Raw genomic sequence first — 22842 nt, 5'->3', positions numbered from 1 at the left:
ATGGCCCATTGCAGGTAAAGATAAGATTTGAGGGAGAGTGAATTGTTAGTAATTGTTCTTCAAACTCAGAGTCCCAACCAAGCTGTGTCCTCTTTGTTCCGGTTGAGAGCATCCAGGCGGCTCTTTGGACCAACTGAACCCAAGGAGGTGAGAGGATGAAGTCCAAGTTTGTATTTGGACTCCAGGAATCTTTGTTAGAATCTCTCAAGGGAAGACAGGTAGCCAGCCACATCACTCTCCATTTAGAGACAACACAGTTCAAATCTTCAGGAAGAGGCATTGTGCGTCTACAGATCTCCTTAGACATTAACAGAATCACAGCTGGTATCTGGGAGGAAAAGAGAGAAGACAATTTGGCATTTAAGGAAATAGACCTAGGAGGAGATAAAAGGGGCTCGTCTTGCTGTATCATTTCACAGGCCAGAATGCTTCTTTTAGAGGAAGAAAATGATTTCTAAAAGTGGATGTGAATTTTTTGTTTTATTCAATTGTTCTCCCTCTGTTTTAGGTTTGATAACTATTTTAGGATTGGGAAGGAAAGTCTTTGCCTGCCCTCATTTCCACAATCCTCCCTCGATCAACACCTATGCAATATGCATACTTAATCATTACTAGCAGCGGGGGAGCAGTCTTAGAATCCAGGAGCCTGATCTCCTGCGGGTCCACCATCCTGTCCATCCTGTCCCCAGGCCACCTGTGACTTGCCTCTTCCTGACTCAGAGTGCTGAGTTATATCCCTCTGGGGGGATCTGGGGGTGGGTTTATGGTAGTAGAATGATCATGGGTTTGGAATTAGGGCTAAATCTGAACCCAGGCTTTGACACTTAAGAATTGTATAACTTTGATGAGTCACTAAACTCCAGTTTCCTCATCTGTTAAATGGGCACAGTGATACCTGTGTCCAGGGTTCATGTGTACAGCACCTATAAATGTGTAACACCTGCACATAACCTGCACCTAGGCAGCTGCCCAGTACTTGGCAGCTATTGCTGTTATGAGAAAACCAAATAGTCACTTTGTTCTTTGGACCTGGTACCAGAGTGTACTAATGCTGGTGTGCTTGAAAAATCCCTGCCACCCACAATTTAGCAGAGTTCAGGATAGCAACCAGCTGTGTGCCGTGATAAAAAGAGCTAATGATTAGAGATGACTCATTATATTTAAAGATATATATATATATATATATATATATATATATATATATATATACTAGAGGCCCGGTGCACGAAATTCGTGCACGGGGGGGGGGGCAGCGGGGAGTGTGTCCCTCAGCCTGGCCTGCACCCTCTCCAATCTGGGACCCCTCATGGGATAACCAGCAGTTGGACATCCCTCTCACAATTCAGAACTGCTGGCTCCTAACCACTCACCTGCCTGCCTGATTGCCCCTAACTGCTTCTGCCTACCAGCCTGATTGTCCCTAACTGCTCCCCTGCTGGCTTGATTGCCCCTAACTACCTCTGCCTCGGCCCACACCTGGTACCCAGGATTCCCTCCTCCAGCTGACCACAGGCACCCAGGATCTAGGCTTCTCTCCCTCTGGTCAGCCATAGGCGCCCAGGCTGGCTGCAGCCTTAGGGGATGGTGGACAGGGGGCTTCGCCTGTGCTGCAGCTGCAAGTGCTGGCGCCCAGGACTGCAGGGTGGGCGGCTTCTTTGTCTCCCAGGCCACAGCCAGCCACAGGTGCTGGTGCCTGGGACTGCAGGGTGGGCGGATTCTCCATCTACGATGCTGTAGCCAGCTGCAGGTGCTGGCACCTGGACCACAGGGTGAGCGGCTTCTCTGTCTCCCAGGCCACAGCCAGCCGCAGGTGCTGGTGCCCAGGACCGCAGGGTGGGTGGCTTCTCTGTCTCCCAGGCCACAGCCAGCCACAGGTACTGGTGCCCAGGACCGCAGGGTGGGCGGCTTCTCCATATCCCGGGCTGCAGCCAGCCACAGGTACTGGTGCCCAGGACCGCAGGGTGGGCGGCTTCTCCATATCCCGGGCTGCAGCCAGCCTCAGGTACTGGTGCCCGGTTTCTCCATCTCTCCCAGGACGTGGGGCGGGTGGACATGGGGTGGGCAGCTTCTCCAGCTGGCTGTAGCCTGGGATCATAGGGCAAGTGGCTTCTTCATCTCCCAGATCGCATCCACCCTCAGGTACTGGCACCCGGTTACTTGTCTCCCCCAGGACGTGGGGAGGGCGGCTTCTCCAGCTGGCTGCGGCTTGGGATCACGGGGCAGGTGGCTTCTTCATCTCCCAGGTCGCAGCCAGCCTCAGGCGCTGAGGCCAGGTTTCTCAGTCTCCCCCAGGAGGTGGGGCAGGCGGACCTGAGGTTTCTGCTGCTGGCTGCAGCCTGGGATCACAGGGCAGGCGGCTTCTTCATCTCCCGGGCTGCAGCCAGCCTCAGGCACTGGCACCTGGTTTCTTGTCTCCCCCAGGACGTGGGGTGAACCGCTTCTCCAGCTGGCTGAGGCCTGAGATCACGGGGCAGGCAGCTTCTTGGTCTCCGTGGCTGCAGCCAGCCTCAGGTGCTGGAGCCCAGTTTCTCCGTCTCCCCAGGACGTTGGGCAGGCGGACCTGAGGCTTCTGAGGCTGGCTGCAGCCTGGGATCATGGGACGGGCAGCTTCTTGGTCTCCCGGCTGCACCCAGCCTCAGGCGCAGGGCCCGGTTTCTCCGTCTTCCCAGGACGTGGGGCAGGTGGATGTGAGGCAGGCGGACCTAAGGCTTCTGAGGCTGGCTGAGGCCTGGGATCACGGGGCAGGTGGCTGCTTGGTCTCCGTGGCTGCAGCCAGTCTCAGGCGCTGGAGCCCAGTTTCTCCGTCTCCCCAGGATGTTGGGCAGGCAGACCTGAGGCTTCTGAGGCTGGCTGCAGCCTGGGATCATGGGGCAGGCGGCTTCTTGGTCTCTGTGGCTGCAGCCAGCCTCAGGCGCTGGAGCCCAGTTTCTCCGTCTCCCCAGGACGTTGGGCAGGCGGACCTGAGGCTTCTGAGGCTGGCTGCAGCCTGGGATCATGGGACCGGCAGCTTCTTGGTCTCCGTGGCTGCCGCCAGCCTCAGGCGCTGGAGCCCAGTTTCTCCGTCTCCCCAGGACGTTGGGCAGGCGGACCTGAGGCTTCTGAGGCTGGCTGCAGCCTGGGATCATGGGGCAGGCGGCTTCTTGGTCTCTGTGGCTGCAGCCAGCCTCAGGCGCTGGCGCCTGACTTCTCCAACTCCCAGAGACCTGGAGAGGCTGGGGGGCGGGGCTGCCGCCATGTTTTCAGTTTAACTGCATACTTACTCAGATTGAATGGTGGGCGTGGCTGGGGCGTGGCTGGTGGGCGTGGCTTGTGAGTGTAGCGGAGTGATGATTTGCATACTACTCTATTATTAGATAGATATATATATATATATATATCCATTTTTCAGAAGAGAAAGCTAAGGCTTAATGAGGTTAAATCACTCACCCAAGATCACTCAACTAGCAAATACTTGAACCCAGACAGTCTTACTCCAGAGCCCAGGTGCATGACCAACACACTGGCTGCTGTGGCAGGAAAGCCTTCCATGAGGAGGCTGTGGAGGCAGAGCCAGGAAGATGTCAGTCTCAAGATCTGCCAGGTGTTCCGAACCCTCGTCTGAGAAACCCTTTTCCTGTCTTGAACATCCCCCCACTTGCCCATTGAATGAAGTTCTCATTCTTCGTTGCTCTTCCAGGTTTGCCAAATCCAGTCCCCATCCATCATGCATTAATTAGTTCACTCATTCATGCAGTCAACATTCATTTGCTGAACAGCTCCCCTGTATTATGACTGAGTTTACTCACCAGGCCCCAGGCACTGCCCTGGTGACTGGTACACATTATCCTACGTACTCATCATACGACTTTACATGGTAGACCTCATTACCTCATTCTGCTTATTACTACTTTACAGTTGACCAAATAGAGGCTATAAGGAGGTTAAAATAGTTATCTAAGGTTCCCCAAATTATGTCAGAACCAGGATTCAAATCCTACAAGGCTTTCATCAACCCTAGACCCAAGGAAATGTGTCTTCCCTTTTCTAACTCCTGTGATATTAATTAGTCTTCCAGACCAGTGGTTTCCAAACCTGAGCAGGTATCAGAATCACCTAGAGAGCTTGTAAAACACAGATTGATGGGCCCTGTCTCCACATGCTTTGATTCAGTAGGTTGGGATGAGGCACAAGAATGCACGTTTTTATCAAGTTTTCATATAGTGCTGATGATGCTGGCTGGGGGAACCCACTCTGGGAACCACTGCTCTAGCCCAAATTCTTTGAGCACAGGGATCCTCTCTTTATTTTCCTCTATTATACAATGTCTGGCACAACATTGTTGTTTGATATGTATTTGTTATTTTGAATTTTTTAATTGCACATTTATTTCTCCTTTATATATTATGTTGTGTTTTTATTTCTCAGTGTGCAGATTCTTAGGCTTTTCCATTTAGGGTTTAAATGCCTGGGGGGCGGGGGGGGGGTGGTCAGGAATTTCATCTAATATTTCTTAGCTCTTTTGCAGAGCTTTGCACCTACTGGGTGATAGGTAAGTGTAAGTGTCCACTGTTTGGTTGCTTGATTCAGAGGCCAACCTTGCTAAAACCTAAATTGCAAGCCAATTGATCGCTGGAAGAACAGCTCTTGAAACAATCTCTAGAAACCTAGGAGAGGGCCTAGTATATAGTTGGTGTTCAGTAGTGTTTGTAGAATGAATATCACTTTGTGGCTTTGTGGTCAACAGTTTCCAGATCTGCCTGATATCTTGAGCCCAGTTCCAGCTTAGGAGCTCAGCCTCAGTTTTCCAGGGCTTTCAGTTCACCTGCAGCAATGATTCTCAATCCTAGCTGCACATTGGAATCACCTGGGGAGCTTTAAAATCATATTGATGTCTGATATTTTACACCTAGAGCTTCTGATATTGCTGCTCTGGAGTGTGGTCTGAGCAGCAAGACATTACAGGCCCCTGGTGATTCTGGAGAGCAGCTGAGGATGAAAACCCTAATCTAGAGCATTTGGCTGCATGATTTTCTCTCGCACATTTACAGAGGCACATATGTACGTGCATAGGGGTGCACGTGTGTGTGTGGAGAAGTGCAGAGCTATGTGCTCCTTCTTGAGTGGTGCAGAGTGAGCATCTCTGCCTCTAGGATGAGGGTGCAGGGATTGGAAGTCAAGCCTTGGTTAAAAACTTGGCAAAGCCAGAGGGCGGGTGAGAGCATTGAGCATGCCTACCTTCCTCCCCTACGCCTGCCTTTGGCCGACCGCTGGTTGCCACATTGCATAGCCAAGGGGGCTCAGTTTCATGGCAGAAGGCAGGATGTGGTAGGCTGAATGCAGGTGGTGTGGCTGCTGCAAGGCTCTTTTGTTCACCCTCAGTTTAGAAGGGGCCGTCCTCCCAGAGACTGAGGTGTGGGGTTTAGCGTTTGGCATCATGTGCATTGGCACTGCGTATTCTTGGGTTTCTTGGTGGAAATGCACACGGCTATTTGAGACCCATGAGCTGGCTGAGAGCAATGGGAAAGGTCATGCCTGGGCCCCTACCCCAGCAGGTTGCTTGACTCAGCACAATCCTGGTGTAATTAAGCATGACAAGAAGCAAAAGGGAAAAGGGCTGGTACTTACCCGTGTGCATTGAGCCCGGGCCCCCAGGGATCAGGGTATTCAGAGGTGCCAGCTGTTCTCAATTTTATTGGAGCCAAGGTTTGGCTCACCTACAGCCATCTCCATCAATTTGTCTCTGGGCAGTTGGGGTGTGCTTCAGTAGACTTGCAGGATCAAGTCACCTAGAGAGATGGTTGGGTGAGTAATTCTCATTCCCTTTCCTTCTCTTCTCTCTTCTCATGTGGTCTCAGAAGCTGTGTGTAAGAGGTATGATCACATTCGTACATTCAAATTGTTCACTGTTCTTTGAGAAGTAGTTTTGGGTAAGGCACTGTTCTGGGCACTGGAGCCAGGACTGGTACATAAGACTCGGTTTCTTTCCTAACACATCTTTTTACTAGGTGGGAAAGCATTTGGTCATTATAAAGTGGGGAGTCAAATTCAGTCACCTACTTAGGCCAGACTGGTAATATAAATAGGTGAATTGGGCTGCCTATGAAGCTATAGGGAGTGGTGGGGCTAATAGGATCCCTAGTGAACTGGGACCACATGCTGAGCCCAAAGTAGTTTTTAAAATCCCTCTTTGATAAGCCAAAAAAGCAGGGTCTGTACAATGGGTCTCAACGGTGGGAAGCCTACTTTTAGCCACTTAGGGTGGTAAACATTTAGCTAAAGGGCTCCAGGGTCCCTCATGGCTATGTGAGGGTCTGAAGAATCAAAGCCCAGAATGGACTCATGATCCTGGAGGTGTGCTCTTCCCGAACCAGCCTCATCTGTGATGCTGATTAAGAAGCCCACCTTGAGCATCTAGGGGGCTTCCAGAATGAAGCTAGCCAAATTGGGAATTCACCTGGGCTGGGGGGTCAGTGTGGGCATCTGACAAGCTGCAGATGCTATATGAAGAAAGTGTAGTGACTCTGCCCTCCAAGTATGACTTGAAGCTCATCTCTCCCTTTCTGTCCCTTTAGAAACGTGAGAAGTGAGGAACAGAGAGAAAGAACAGGATGGGAACCTGAGCACTCTTGTCCAGTCTTCCTCCAGCTTAGACAGAGAATGTCGACATGGAGAGCTTGGTGGGCTTCTGCCCTGCTAACACCTGTTTCTTTCTGGTTTCCATCTGCCCTTGCCTACTTTATTTAGTCCAGTGATGCTCATTTGCCCATCACTGGACTATGGGTCCAGATTTCCCAGGGGCAGGCCCTGGAGGCTTTGCCTATGGTCTCAACTCTCGAGCTCAACCCTGCAATGCTAGGGTGTATGGCAAGGTTTCTGTAGATATAGAGGCCTGTTTCAGCCTCAAAGGCTCTTTCTTCCGGAAGCTGATCAAGAAACGCAGACTTAGCCTCATGGAATTAAAGTGGCAAGTCTCTTTCTCCGGAATTTGAAGCACAGCATAGCTTCTAATTCTTCCTTCTGACGTGGTGTCATCCTTCTCCAGATGTATGGGACTCTCTCATTGTTGTCTTCTTTTCATTTGTCCATCCATGTGCTTGTGTTTCCCACAGTGTGTTGCAGTGAAATGGTTTCTGCAAAGCCCCTTGCCTCCTTCCTAAAACAATTTTCCCCTTTGCAGTGCCCCACACACCAGAGCCAAGGCCCCAAGCCACGTCAGAGTGAACAAACCACAGACTGAAATTGCAGCCATTCAGGAGAGAGGAGTCTTTAATTTGGGCTTAAAATAGCCCACAGCCTGAGATTTTGAGGGATCAGGAGCAAGGTGTAATCGCAGGAAAGGGTATTGGAGACCCACCCCAGGATGACTGAGCAGGGGCTGTGGGCAGGGAGAAAGACAGGCACAGAGATTGGGGGTCTGGGCTGGAGTCCCCACGGCTCATTTGACATTGTATTCTTGAGTCTCTTTCATAATGATAGAGTAAATGATGTGGCAATAAAAATACCTGGGACCTGCCTGCTCCATCTGGAATGGTGCGTCTGCTCCCCCACTTTGCTGAAAACTCTGTGCAGACATCATTGTCATATTAGCAAGAACCAGGTCCACCATGTTGCTGAACTTCTGAGCCACTATGCACTGCACATGATATGTTCTCTTTGTACTTTATCTCTTGAAAAATGTCTCCTGGAGTTGTACAAGCAGCAGGGCTAGTAATAAGAAGAGCAAAGAGTAGTGAGCACCTGTGGGCTCAGCGTTGTTCTATCATGTTGGCATGTATAAACTTGATTAATTCTCAGCCCAACTCAGGGAGGAGGACATTGTGATTATCTCTTTTTCCAATAGGGAAGTAGAGGGCCAGGGAATTGAAATAACTTCCCAAATCATGACACTAGGTCAGGCTACCAAGTGCACAGTAAGCTTTAGTGTGACGCTGGTACCCACACTTAACCATTATGCATGCATCACCTTCCATGTTAATGTTGTGGTTTTTATTCTTATTTCTGTGATTACTGCCTGTCTTAGTTAGCTCAGTCTATTATAACAAAACTAGAGGCCTGGTGCACGAAATTTGTGCAGGGGGGGGGGGGCTCAGCCAGGCCTGCACCTTCTCGCAATCCGGGACCCCTCAGGGGATGTCCCACTGCCAGTTTAGGTCTAATCTGGCAGGAATCTGGCCTAAACCAGCAATTGGACATCCCTCTTGAAATCCGGCACCGCTGACTCCTAACTGCTCGTCTGCCTGCCTGCCTGATCACCCCTAACCACTCTGTGTGACTGCATGATCACCCCTAACTGCTTGCCTTCCTGCCTGATCACCCCTAACCGCCTCTGCCTCGGCCTCTGCCCACCATGGCAGCCGCCTCTGCCTCACCCCCACCGCCACAGCTTCATCTAGAAGGTCGTCTGGAAGGACGGCCAGAAGGATGGCCAGAAGGTCATTCGGCTGTCCAGTCTAATTAGCATATTATGCTTTTATTATTATAGATACTGCTGACTGGGTGGGCTAACCAACAGACACCTATTTCTCAGAGTTCTGGAGGCTGGACATCCGTGATCGAGGTGCCAGCACAGTTGAGCTCTGGTGAGAGCTCTTTTCCTGGCTTACAGACAGCCGCCTTCTCTCCGTGTCCTCATATGATGGAGAGAGTGCTCTGGTATCTCTCCTTCTTATAAGGACACATCGCATCCTGAGGCTCCAATCTCATGACCTCATCTAAACCGAATTACCTCCCCAAGGCCATTCCTCCAAACACCATCACGTTGGGGCTTCAACATCTGAATTGAGGGGGAAGACAAACAGTTATAACACTGTCATTTCTTGTGGGGTTTTTTTTACCCTAGTGGACTATATAAGCTCCTAGATCAGAGGTCAGCAAATCACACAATAAATATTTAGGCTCTGGGGATCATACGGTCTCAGCCGCAGCTATTCAACTCTGCCCAGATAGCACGAAAGCAGCCATAGTCAGTCTATAAACAGATGAACATGGCTGTGTTCCATGAAAACTATTTATGGGGACTTAAATTTGAATTTCATATACTTTTTGTGTCATGAAATATTAGTCTTCTGAGTTTCTTCTACCATTTAAAAACATAAAAACCATTCTTAGCTTGTAGTCTCTACAAAATCAGGCAGTGGGCTTGATTTGTCCATAGTTTACTGACCCTGGTCCTAGAGCCCAGGGATTTGGAGGGTCGTGTGTTTACTTTAATCCATGTCTTCCCAGGACCTCGGTCCTGGCAGTCAGTCTCCATCCCTATATGCTGATTTAATGAGAACTCTGTGGCAGCTCTCACAGGTATGCTGGATGACCTGGGGATACTGCTGATTTTCAGAAGAGCCAAAAGTCGCCCTTGCTCCGAGCAAGGGACAGAAATTCAATCTTTGTCACAATGGCTGCGAAGAGAGCAGGAGCCTCCCGCTTGTGGGTCTTCACAAATGTTTGTGGGAGAGGGAAGAGAGAATTTCTTTTTCCACAGAAAGTGTAGAGATTTATTCTTTGCAAATAGACCTACAGACGTGATTTGTAATGGGAAACAGATTTCCCCCCTGAAGATAAATGGAATGTCCCCACCTCCCAAACTGAGAAGAGAATTGTTTCCTCTTTACAAAGGAAACAAATTGGATTCTCAAAGGAATAATCAGAGAAGTTTTTAAAATTGTCATAATAAGCAAGATATGGTTGCACGAATGATGAAAGGGAGGGCTGCCTTTCTCTGGTCTGGACATGCAGAACTGGTCCAAGAATCACACAGTCAGCGTGTCTCCTCTCTCTCTCTCTCTCTCTCTCTCTCTCTCTCTCTCTCTCTCTCTCTCTCCATGATCCCTGTCCCTTGGCCTATTATCAGTGTCAGATGAAGACAGTGGCTCCCGCGTGAATGGGGTTGGGGTCCATCCTGGTCCAGTGTCTCACTATAGATAGTGAGACACTGGACCAGGATATAGATATAGGTATTGTCTTCCTTTCCAGCCCTCCTTCTTCAGCACGTTACTGAGGTGGGACCCACTCCCCAGGCAAGCTTCCTGGCAGCTGCAGATCATTTTACTCAGTGGGAGAGGGCATTACAAGTGGGAGCCTTGCCCAAGCAAAGGGATGGTGCTTGGAATGAGCTTAGTGGGCACAGGGCCCTGCCTGGATGGACGAGCCACTTGGGATACACTCCCAGGCGGCCAGGGATCAAGGCTGAAGCTTCTCACCTTGGTGCAGGTGCAGAACCATGATGGGTTGAGGGACCAGTTCCATACACCTGGACACAAGTCAGCATCAGCTGTGTCCTTGGCCAGATGCGGCTGGGCATGGATGCTAAGAGCTGGTATAGAGAAGAGTGGCTGGGAGAGGAAGAAACTACAGCCCTTTACTTTGAAGAGCCTTAACTCCGCACTCCTTTGCTGCGTATGTGGAGGGGGCTTCCACACTGTGCTTGCCCTCCAGGTGCTCATAAGAAAGTAGACAATTGGTTCAATTCCCTGGGAGCTATAGGAGCAAAAAGCATGGAGCCATGCCAATCCAGCCCTGCTCTCTAGAATCATTTCCCTGTGGATCATAGAAGATGTGTAAATAGGGAAAGTTACTTAATCTCTCAGGACCTCAGTTTCTGTCAAGTGGAGATAATAATAGTATACACCTCATAGGAATGTTAAGAACTCAAAGGAGATGAGAAGTGCCTGATAAATCATGAGACCTCAATACATGGCAAAACTGTTTTACTGTTATTGTTCATCATTATGATTCTTTCCCGGCAGCAATAACTTGCTATAGTTGTATAACTCTTACTTAATTTCTAAAGCCTTTTATCTTATAGTACTCCATTTGATCACCTCAGAAACTCTCCGAGGTTCAGCAAGTGCTATTACCCCGTTTTGCAGAGGAGAAGAGTGGCTCACCCAAACCACAATATTAGTGAGTCATGGAACTGGCCCTGAGCCTTGGTTGGTGCTGCAGCCTTTGGTCTGGTTGTCATCAACTGTGCCATTCTGCCTTCTCACAGGTGCATGAGGCTGTGTCAGCCAGTGCATAAGACGTTCGATGTGTAAGAAGTTTTATCTGCTCTCAAGGAGCTTCTAGTCTAGTTGAAATTCAAAGCATCTGGTCTAGGAAACGGAGAGTCCACATGCAAGTGAAGGCACATTTGCTGTTTCCAACAGAGGCAGGCCAGAAACGGACTCGCCAGGAGTCCTATACGGCGCCATCAGATGACATCCAGAATTTTCTTATGCTTAACCTGCAAAGACCTGTCTCTGATTTCCTGCATGTCACTCCTGCAAATTCCCTCCATGTGTGAAATGTGCAAAGAAGCCAACTCTGTGGCGGATGGTGAAGCTCCAAGTTGCATCACATCCCCTCTACCACTCCTCCTTCGCAGCAGACCTTAACATTATTCTGTGATTGCTTCGCATCATCCTTCCCAAATGTGCATCAAATTAAGGAGTTATTAGGGCATGGCAGGACATGTTTATGGGGAAGAATTTCCTTTAAAGTCACAGCTCAGCCTGAACTTACTTTATTAGTGTTTATACAAAGTATGTAGTCTGTTCCAACGCAATCCATATTTATGTTCCTGCAACCATTGCATTCCTTGGGATGCCCCTTCCTGTTTTCTTAAAGTGATTGCTGCACCTAGATTAACAGTTAATGGTGTGTGCGCTGTGTGGCTGGTCAGGCTTAGAGACCTGCACCTTTCAGAGAATGACAACCATGATGTGTCCTACAAGAAGAATAGATTTTATTTTATTTTTAAAACTCTTACCTGAGGATATGTTTTCATTGATTTTTAGAGCGGAAGGGGGAGAGAGAGTATGCACCTCACCCAGGGATTGAACCCACAATGTAGGTATGTGCCCTGACAACCTAGCTATGTACCCTGGCCGGAAATCGAAACTGCAACCTTTTGGTGCACAGGACAGTGCTCCAACCAAACGAACCGCCCATTCAGGGCCAAATAGCATGGATTTGAAAGTGGTCTGATCAAAGTGGACATAAAGGGGGGATGGCACTCCATAAGAATAAGGACATGGGGAACAGGCCCCCTTGTTTGTCCACTCACCTCTAATCATGGGAATTTTGTGGCTCTAACGAGGAACACTATTTGCCCAGGACAGTTCTAACTTTCCCTGTTTTCCTGATATAATTATTAAAGGCAGTCTTTGATGTGCAAAGCATTGCAGTTTGGATGTTAAATTACATGGTCACTCTAGTTCGAACTGATGCCCAGATTTACTGGTGTAAATGAAATATGGACATCGACTTTGGATCTGAAGCCATGGTCAATGAGGAACAAATGTAACTCAGTTAAAACCATCAATAAAAAGCTCAGGTTCAGCTCAGCCGGCATGGCTCAGTGGTTGAGTATTGACCTATGAACCAGGAGGTCACGGTTTGAATCCCGGTCAGGACACATGCCTGGGTTGCAGGCTCGATCCCCAGTGTGGGTCATGTAGGAGGCAGCCAATTGATGATTCTCTCTCATCATTAATGTTTCTATCTCTCCTTCTCCCTTCCATTCTGAAATCAATAAAAACATATATTTAAAAAGAAAAGAGCTCAGGTCCAGATCATTCAGTCATTCAACAGATATTTATTATGTCTTTTATGTGCTAAGCATTGTGCTGAACCCCGAGGATTCAAATATAAATAAGATATGGCCCTAATGCCTGAGAAATTGAAGTTTATTAGTTTAGCTAAAATTTTTAGTATGTTACAAAAATTGTGTGATTAGGTCATGTCAATTGGTCTCTCGCCCTTCAGGACTCTATATTTATTTCTTGAAGTTGATCGCTTCATGAAATGGGAATAATAATAGTACCTATCTCACAGGCTGGTGGTGAGGATTGTAAGAGGCACTGAATGTGAAGTGCTTAGCATAGTTTTTAGCACAAGGTAAATACCCCGTGCACGTTGGCTCTCGCATAATAATTACTCATTCTGCAGGAGGAGTAATTTAGACCCTAATGTGGGCAGGATGCAGGTTCTGTACCTCTGTTGATGAGAACTTAGATGGCATTCTTTTTTTTTTTTTTTAAGCATAGTTTAATGTTTGTTAATGGGCCTCAAAGCCTATGAGAATTATCCTGGGGAATAATCCAGGGTCAGTGAGATTCTGACCCTGGTGAATCAGTCACTACATTTTCCACCTTTTAAAATTGGGGCCAGTAGTTTTCCCAAGGTCATGCTATGAGATAGAAATGGCACAGAGAAAGATCACGATTGCTTAACTTCTAGGCCTTTCTTTCCTACTCTGCTGTATAGCCATGTGCCATCAGTCAGCACAAACCAGGCTATGCTTCAGGAACAAAGAAACCCTGATATATGTGTGGCAAAGCACAGTAAGCAGTGCTGTTGGTGTGGGTAGTGGTTGTGGTCTGTACTCCACACTGTCACTCCGGAACCCAGGCTTCTTCCATATTAGGATACCACCATTTTTACACGTGGCCCCTTATCAAGGAAGACAAGGAAGGGGAAGAAAGGATTATGCTGTGTGAGATGTTCAATGGTCTTGCTTGGAAAGAAATCAGTCTCCTGGTCTTACCTAAATACAAGGGGCACCAGGAAATTTAATCTCGCTGTTTACCAAGGAGGAAAATGAAATAGTGTGGTGAACACATAGCGGTGTCCTGTCGTGCCATGCGCCTGACATTTCTTGTCACATTTCCAAAGGCTGACCCCAGTCTCCTCTGAGGTTTCTGTTTCCTGACTTCCAGGGTTTGCAGAACCATATTTTCATGTGCTCTACATGCAGTGTAGGGAAGGTTTTGAGAACAGGCCTTCTGAGAATTGTTTGGAAGAGCTTGGTAAAGTGGGACAAAAAATGATGAACTTTTTGATTGATAGGCATTACCTAGCGGTCTTTGCTCAGAAAGGAGTAAGATGCCATTCTAGAGTCACTTTGTTGTATCCTTTAATCCTTACAGCATCCTAGGAGGAAGCTACTATTATACCCATTTTATAGATGAAGAAAGAGAAGCCTGGGGATGGGTTAAGAACCTGCCCCAAATCACACCACGCTAAGATCTGAGTCCAAGCTCTCTGATTCAGGCCTGCTTTCCTAAACATTGGGCTCTGGAGCAGGGAGCTCAAACTGACATGCCTGTAAGGACCAAGCAGGTACGTCAGTTAGGGAAGCAGACCAGGTTGACTGATGGACTACAGAGCACCTGCCTTGTCCAAAATGGGCAGTTGCTTCTTAGTTCCAGTTCACAGTAGCCCCGATTTTTTTGGGGAGACAATCCAGGATTCCAGACTTATAAGTTACATTCTCCCAAATTGGCAATTAAGTTACAAATCTTAAACCCATACTGAGAACCAGACTAAACACATCTGCAGGCCAGAATTGGCCTGTGGGCCACCAGTTTGCAAGTTCTACTCTGCTGCCTCCAGCAAAGAGCTAGATATGCCTCAGGCATGCCCTTTCCTGCTAGAGCATGGATTGAATGAGCAAGGCAGGCCAGCAGGGAGCCCTCCTGCAAGAAAGAGCACTCAAAACAGAGACCCAACCCACCCCTCCTCCTTGCGGGGCCCTCACCACCACCACATCCAGCCCTCCAGGTTGCCCCTCGCTCTGGACCGTTCTCCTCCCTACAGGTAGCAGTCTGCACAGCGCTGGCTGCAGACTTTTGCAGGTGTAAAATTATATATGCGAGCGTGTTGCCAAGCCAGAAATTTAGCCCAGGGAGGCTTAGTTCCCAAACAACTGAGGTAGTCTGAAGCCAGTTTTTTAAATCAAACTCAGTCATTTCTCTCCCGAATGCGTGTGTTTTTGAACTTGTATGTGGTTATGTAACGGATGAGAATGAAGTGCAGAAGTCAGAGAACAGTCAAATGATGCCTCCTGTTGTGCCAGTCGGGAGAGGTAAAACATGAGACGGGAGCTCTGTGAGGGTGATCCGCAGGGACACGCGGCTGCCTGACCTGGCGGATGGCAATTTGACGGTTCTTGAACACATGCTGTTCCCTCTGCGCCATCATGGAAGATGGATGGCATCAAGTCCTTTGGGCTGGGAGAGGACGCAAGGGCAGGAAGACACCCATAGGGCAGGACAGTCTGAGCAGCTTCAGAGAACTGCCCTTGGACTTACAAGGAACATCTCACTTTGGCCAGATTTCCAGAGCCTTGAGTGGCCGCAGCTCGGCTGGTTACTAGCTATGGGGAGAGTCCTATTTCAACTGGATCACACATTTTCAACATTTTTTGGTGGGGAGGGAAGGGTGCATGAGTAATACATATTTACTGTGGAAAATACCAACCGTCCCAATAAGCAAAATGTAACATGTTTTTAAAAACAATAAAACTCTCCGCCCAGCATCCAGAGAAAACTAATGCATGTTTCTCTGAGTGTCTTCAAGGGGCCTCACTTCATCCGCGGTGTCTGGGAGGACAGGAGGGGAGGATAGTCTGTGGTCTTGGCTCCCACAGAGCTGCACACTCCTTTGGGAGATGAGGCGCACACACAGGAAGCAGGTAGCAGCACGCACGGTGGAAGGGAATGTGATGAAAGCCCGAATGGAGTTGTGAGGGGGCCAAATGATGCAGGAGTTTAGAGGGTCAGGGAAGAGAGAGATCGGCGGAGTTTGGAGAGGCTGGGAAAGCTGCAGAGGGGAGGCTGGGAGGCTCACAAGGTCTGAAAAGAGGGTGTATCAGTTTCCTGGGGCTGCCATAACCAATAACCACAAACTGGGTGGCTTCAAACACAGAAGTGTATATTGTCGTAGTTCTAGGGGCTAACAGTCTGAAATTGAAGAGCAGTAGTGCCATGTTTGCTCTGAAGTATGCAGGGGAGGGTGTTTCCTTGTGTGCTACCAGCTTCTGGTGGTGGCTGTCAGTCCTCAGCAGTCCCTGGCTTGCCGCTGTATCACTCCAGTCTCTACCTCTGCTATCGCATGGTTCTCCCAGTGTGTCTCTGTTTTTTTCATCTTATGAGGACTTCACTCATGCTGGATTAGCACCCACCCTAATGGCCTTATTTTAACCTGATTACATCTACAAAGGTCCTATTTCCAAACAGGGTTACATTCACAGGTACTGGGAGTTCGGACTTCACCTTATGGGGGAACACAATTCAACCCATGATGTAGTGGTAGGGTTTGGATGGAGAAAGGATGTTGGTAGCTTTCAAAGCCAGCCAATAACAGGAATATATTTGTTGATGGAGTGTCTAACTCAGTTCCCCGATCTGGTAGGTGCTCAGTAAATGTCTGTGGACCAAAAGAAGAAAGAATTAAGTGAAGCAGGCTAAGAACAGCAGTGAGACCCACCTGCCTATTGTTGCACTGTGAAAGAAATTGGCAATTGGGGGAAATGAACCTGGTTGTAGGGGGCAGGTCTGATGTCAGGGGAAAGAGGCTGAGGTCTGTTAAATCAGGCATTTCCTGCTTGACCCCTTTTTCCCTTCTGTCCTTTCATTGCTGAAAGCTTGAAGTCTGCCTCAAGGATGCTCCACAGTCTGGGTGCCACCTGCCTCTGTGATCCTATTTAATGACATTCTGCTCCAGTACCTGACTTCCTTTCTGTTGCTCAGATCCTCCAAATGCTTTCTCTACTCAGGACCTTTACGATTCTGTCCTCCACTTGGAAAGTTCTCCCTTCAGCCTTTGCCCTTAGCTAGCTCCTTCAGGGTCTTACAAAGCTGCAATTGAGTGTTGGTTGTGACTGAGGTCTCATATGAAGGCTCAACCGGGGACAGATCCATGTCCAAGCTCTTGAGATTGTTGGCAGAATTTAGTCCTTTGCAGCCTGTTAGACTGAGGGATTTGGGCTCTTGCTGGTCATTCTTAGGTCTTTGTTGGTTGTCTGTGGAGGCTTCCCTCAGTTCTTGCCTATGTGCTTCCCTAATGTAGCCACTTACTTCATCACAGGTAGCAAGGGAGAGTCCCCTAGCAAGACAGGCATTACAGTCATGTGTGATGTAATCACAGAAGTGACATCCTACCACCTTTGCTGTATTATATTGATGAGAAGCAAGTCCTACCCACACTCAAGGAGTGGGGATTACATAGGGTGGTAATACTAGGAGGGAGGGCACCCTAGAATCTGTCTGCCATTCTTACCAGGAGAATAAAAGTTCCCTGAAAGGAACCCTTTATTTGTTCAACACTCTATTCCTAGCTGCCATCACAGTGCCAGGACCAGAGTAGTATTTAATAAAGGTGCATGGTCGGAAAAAAGAAAGGATAGAAGTGAGGAGGAGAAAGGGAGAGGAAGGAAGGAAAAACAGACAGAAGGAAAGAAGGAATGTCTTGCTTTCCTCTGCAACATCTTCTGGGTTTACAATTGAAACCCTTTTTTCCGTGCTCTGCTAACAGCTTCACTAGGAGATGTTTTTGCTGCTCCCCCTTCCCACATGTGCCACAGCAAAAAAAAAAAAAAAAAAAAAAAAAAAAAAAAAAAAAAAAAAAAAAAAATTTGCTGGAATGCCACAGAATGAATCAAAAGAAGGGTATGGATACACATGTGCCAAGATAGGGACAGTGGCCTACCCTAGAACATTTTTGTTTCATTTTTTCCAATGTTGTTCTAAATTTTTCTTTCTCTTCCACCCCACCCAAGGTGTCAAACAGATGTGAAAATACCACAAAGCTGCAAGTCACAGTGTTGGTTTATGATTTATGATCGGGATGGGGGGAAATAATGCAGGAGATTACCATGGTGATGCCTGTTTATGGAGGCAACATGGCAGATGATGAGGAACATGGCAGAAACCAGACACTGGCAAACAGAGCAAGAAAGCACTTCTCCCTGGAGCTTACAAAGGGGCTCAGCACTCCCACAGGCCCAGAACTCCCTGGGCAACAGACTAGGAAGTGTAACATCTTGGCCATAGTGGGAGTAGCAAAGCCACTGGGAGTGCCCCTTTGCTTTCTTCATGACATAGGGACGGGGAATTCTGTTCTGTTCTTTTTTTTTTTTGTCAGCTGTTAAACTGACACAATGGAAAATGCTTAGACTCTAGTTGCAGATGGGCAGCATGATGTGATATAAAGCATGGCCTCTGCATCCAGAGAGCCCGAGTTCACATCCCAGCCATTGCTGCTTATTGGTTGTGTGGCCTCATGGCAACTTGTTTTATTGGTAAAATCTTCTAAGTTGGGGTGTAGGTGGGGGAGACTAAGCTTCAGTTTCCTCATGTGAAAAATGGGATAATTATAGTACCTATCTCATAGGATTGCTGTCTGGATAAGAGAGAATGAACATAAACTATTTAGAACAATGCCTGGTGCATAGTTTGGGCCCAGCAAATATCAACTCTTATTAAGGCTGATCTTCAGTATTTTTATCTGTTGAAGGATGACTAATACCTACCTTTCAGAGCAGTTGCAAAGAGAAGAAAGAAAAAAAGGATGAGGAGCACCTGACTTAAAAATGTTGCTCTTGTCAATGTAGACTGCTATAACCAATAGTCACAAAATTTCAGTGTCTTAAGAGTTATGTCTTAAACATGTCTAAGTCTAATGTGGGTAAATGGGGAGGCAGGGAAGGGAAGGTCTCTGTTCCATGCAGTCATTCAGGGACCCAGGCTCTTTCTATCTGCTCACCTTGGGCTGGAATCAGCAGATTCGTCGAATCCTCCACTGGATCTACTGACTCCAGCCCAAGGTGAGCAGGATGTTTTTTGGACCAAGGCTTGAAAGCAGCATATATTGCTTCTACCCATGTAATTGTGAGAACTCAGTTACATAGTTTCCCCTACCTGCAAGGGAAGCTGAGAAACGTAGTCTCTCTGTGTTCACCAGACAGAGGGACCTGGTTTGGTGGACAACTTGCCAGTCTGGCACAATGTTGAATGAATGGCACCTGCTCATTGTGATTACTATATAACACCAGGGTGATTCCCATGGCACTGTAAGCCCCACTTGGAGAGATGGGCAGCCTAATTATGCAGTCTTACGCCTCAGAGGCTGAGAGCAGCACCAATTCTCACCTCATTCCTAGAATGACACAGGAGCCTTCAGCCCCTGTGAGTTATCCCTGACCATAAAGACCGCACTGAGAGTTTCAAGGGTGGCAGGCAAGCCTCAGAAAGGACTTGTGAGAGTCATGTGAATGCAGGTCCATTGTTAATGCCTAAATTAAATATTTGGAAGGTGGCTTTCCTTTCTCTTTCATCTTTCCATTTTTTTGCAAAACCAATCATTCCAACACTTAATGGTGTAAGACATAGCACTCATTTAGTATTCTCTACTACAGTTTTTGTGGGCAGGAACTCAAGGCCGTTTAGCCGGGTGATCTGGCTTTTCATAAGTTCTAGCCAGATGGTAGCTGCAGCTGGAATCACAAAAGTGTCTGCTGTTACGTGCTTGACCTCTAGGCTAGAAAGATCCAAACAGCCAGGGCTGGAGCAGCTAGGGCTCCTCAGGCATCTCTCTCTCTCTCTCTCTCTCTCTCTCTCTCTCTCTCTCTCTCTCTCTCTTTTTCCTCTCTCTCCCTCTCCCTCCCTCCTTCCCTCCCTTCCTCCCTCCTTCCATCTCTACCTCTCTTCCTTCCCTCCCTCTCTCCCTCACCCGCCATGGTCTTCTGGTCTTTTCACATGGCAGCTCAGGGCACCAATGCAGTTGCTCTGAGAGACAGCCAGGCAGTCAGTTATTGTCAAAGAAATCATTTGCAGACATGTTTTAAAACTACTTCACTTCCCCACCCCACATCTAGACACTGTAATGGTTTCCCTATCCAGGATCACTCCAGATGCGACCATGCCTGCAGATGGTCCAGAACTCATCCTAGGCTGAGATCAGATTCCCTCAGAGGCTAAAGGTGAAGGCTGAGAAATCTAAGGATCCATAGGAGCCTGGACAGGACAATGGGGGTTGGGAGAAGGATGGGCATGTGAAGTAGTGCAGCCTCTTCTCAGTGTCAGTTTAATTAATTCCCATTTTTCGCCAGGCATGTTTGCAATCCAGGATTCCTTATGTCTCACCATTCCAAGGTCTGCAAGTAGGAGAGAGTTACAGAAAGCATGGAGGCTCAGAGAATTTAAGTGAATTATGCAAGCTCACAGAACTGGGAGTGGGGGCGTGGACAGAGATTTGAACCCTGACCTGTCTCACCTCAAAGCTCATGTGCTCCCTGACCTTCTCCTTGGCCGTCTGGCAGTATTGTATGGATCAGGGAGGAGAAGCTACCATGGAAATAACCATGGAAATAGGTGTCATAGAAATGCTTCGAGGGAGAGGCAGCGTGAGGGGGCACTCGTGGTGCTGCCTTCCTATCAACCACAAAATGCCCCCTCTTTTCATCTGTAGGAAGATAGCATGCAAACCGAGTCTCTTGAGGATCCCAAGATTCATCTGTAAGCACAGAGTTTGGGGTGGGGCAGTCAGCTGCTCTTGGTGCACTGAAATTTCATAGTGGAGGTGGGGATATTCAGTTCAACTAATTATAGTAACAATAGCTGCCATGATTGAGTCTTTCACAAGTGTCAGATAAGCGCTATGCATGCATCGTCTTATTTAACCCTCTTAAAAACTGTTGAGGTCAAGGTTGTCGCCCTCATTTGGCAGATGGAGAAACTGAGCCTCAGAGATGCAGTGAACTGCCTTTAGGTCACTCATTATGTGGCAAGGTGAGGATTCACACTCAGGGCTGCTTGCCTCTGAAGCGCTGCTTCCCAGACACTGACTATGTTCCCACGGCAGCCCCACAGTCCCCATCACAACCCAACCCCAAGTCCTCAGCATCTCAGCAGCACACTTTGTCCCCCTTCACATAATAAAAATTAGTTGAAGAATATTGGTGCCACAGCCACTGGCATTAGCTGCTGAGATGCCATGCTGTGTCCCCGTAATGAAACCCTTAGTTGCACTGTCATATTCACAGTTGTCAAGGTCCCCAAACAACCATCCCAGTTGTGATGGGAGGTGAGAAAAATACTCAGGGTGATTATGAGCATGCACAGACCCCTGTCGTCATGCTGGTCCCTAATCTTTGCGTGAGCAATCCTTTTCTATTTCCCTGTGCAGTTCTTGCTCTTCCTTCCTCAGCACTCACCTTAGTCTGAGGAGTCCACATACTGCCCTTCTCCATTGTAGGCTAGTTCAGAAACAACTTTGCTATTTTAGATGGTGGAACACTGGATGGAGTGGCGAGTTCCCAGGCGAGGTTCCTCAAGGACCCGCTTCATGTTTATTTCAGTATTATTTCTATATCAGGAGAGTAATCCCTCCCCAAACTTGGTTTTTCCTCCTGCAAAGTACGAGAATCTGAAAATTGTTTCCTCATTCTTTTTATGCAACTGCAGATCTCACAAGTCTCACTGAGGCCCAACTACAGGGTGACAACCTCAGGACCTGACTGGGAAAACCAAGGAAGTGCAGTGGTCCCTCACTTATCCACAGGGCATATGTTCCAGGCCCCCATGGATGCCTGAAACCATAGATAGTACTGAACCCTCTGTGTACTGCTTTTTTCTATACCTCATATCTTTTTACTCAAAGGAAGCACTTTATGGCTTTTCTTGGCATATCCAAATTGCCAGCATAATATTCGTGCTTTGGGGGCCATGAGTAAGTAGAATAAGGGTCACAAGCCCTGTGATTCCATGGCAGTCGAACTGAGTTGGCTGCTGAGTGATTAATGGGCCAGTAGCATTTACGCTGCACAAAGGGATGATTCACGTCCTGGGCAGAAAGGAGTGGGAAGGCGTGACATTCCATCACACTACTCAGAGTGGTGCACAATTTAAAACGTACGCATTGTTTATTTCTGGAATTTTCCATTTAATATTTTCTTATCGCAGTTAACCATGGGCCACTGAAACTACAGAAAGTGATGCTGGGAAAAGGGGGGACTACTGTAGAGAACACGTAGATAGGAACCCATTACTGGAAAATGTCCTTTTAGCTGAATGTTCTGGAGGAAAGCAGAGCAAGATAGTTTACAGGTACCTTGTTGAAGCTCTAACTTGGCCAAAGCCCTGGAAAGTTTCTCATGAGGAAGGCATGGAAAATAGGAATTCATTGTTCAGCATTCATTATTAAGAATTAGAACATTATTTGTGGTCCTTTTTTGTGTCCAGTCTTCTGATATAGTTTTAGTGAACACATTTATATAAGTTTATTCTTGACTTTGTTTTTCCCTAATTCTAGTTTCCTACCCTCATGGTACTCCCTTCTCCCCAAAAAAGCCACCATAATGCTTTCAGTTCTCCTATGATAAATCCTTCTCTTTGGGACCATTTTTAGGATCTTAAGCCTACAAAGGCAAGAGTAATCCATGTAGCTATCGTTACCTAATGCAGGAATTTAGCGAAGTTACCTTAACTCTGTGACAAGCACACAATCTACCTTTTTGGGCTATGGTGTTAAATGAGATATGGTCTTTGCCCTTGGGAAGTCCTCAAACTAGGAGGGAAATAGACAAGTACCTGGCTAGGTATCAAAGTCAATCAAGATTCTTCTGGTTTCAGGTGATGGCAAATTTAACTCAAACTACTGTAAGTCAAAATGTAAGAGGGATGGAATAGAGTGGCTCCACGTAATCTCCAAACACAGAGGTGTCCGGCTTCAGGCATGTGTGGCTCCAGAGCCTTGTAGGAGAGCACCAGAAATCAATCGTTTTATCTCCTAACTCTGGAAAGCTCTGTCTTCATGGGAAAGATGGCTGCTGGCAGCGCTGAATAGCTTAGCAGCCCCAGTACAGAAGAGCCCACTGGGAATTTGAGTCATGTATGCATTCCTCAAACAATGACTGTGGTCAGAGGGGGCAAAGATGCATATAATCCTGGCCTGGTGAGGAGCTTATCCTTGGAGCTGAGACGAAGGTTCAGCCCCACTTTTATGACGTGATCTGTGAGTTGGGGGTGGGGAGCTTCCAAAGAAAAATTTCTGACCTGATGAAGGGGCAACAGAAGCCAGGCAGCTACATATAACAAACTCTGC

At 47.7% G+C, this 22842-nt stretch overlaps 1 protein-coding gene across 1 annotated transcript in view; it reads left to right on the top strand.

The window, feature by feature from the left end:
- The window catches only part of SLIT3 (slit guidance ligand 3), a 536028-nt gene that overhangs the window by 21952 nt on the left and 491234 nt on the right, over positions 1–22842 (top strand). The gene's annotated exons all lie outside the window — the stretch shown is intronic.

This window comes from Cnephaeus nilssonii (genome assembly GCF_951640355.1).
Source record: "Cnephaeus nilssonii genome assembly, chromosome: 5".
In the NCBI taxonomy this organism is placed as follows: Eukaryota; Metazoa; Chordata; class Mammalia; order Chiroptera; family Vespertilionidae; genus Cnephaeus; species Cnephaeus nilssonii.
Note: the sequence above shows the minus strand (reverse complement) of the source record. Positions and strands in the feature narration are given on the sequence as shown.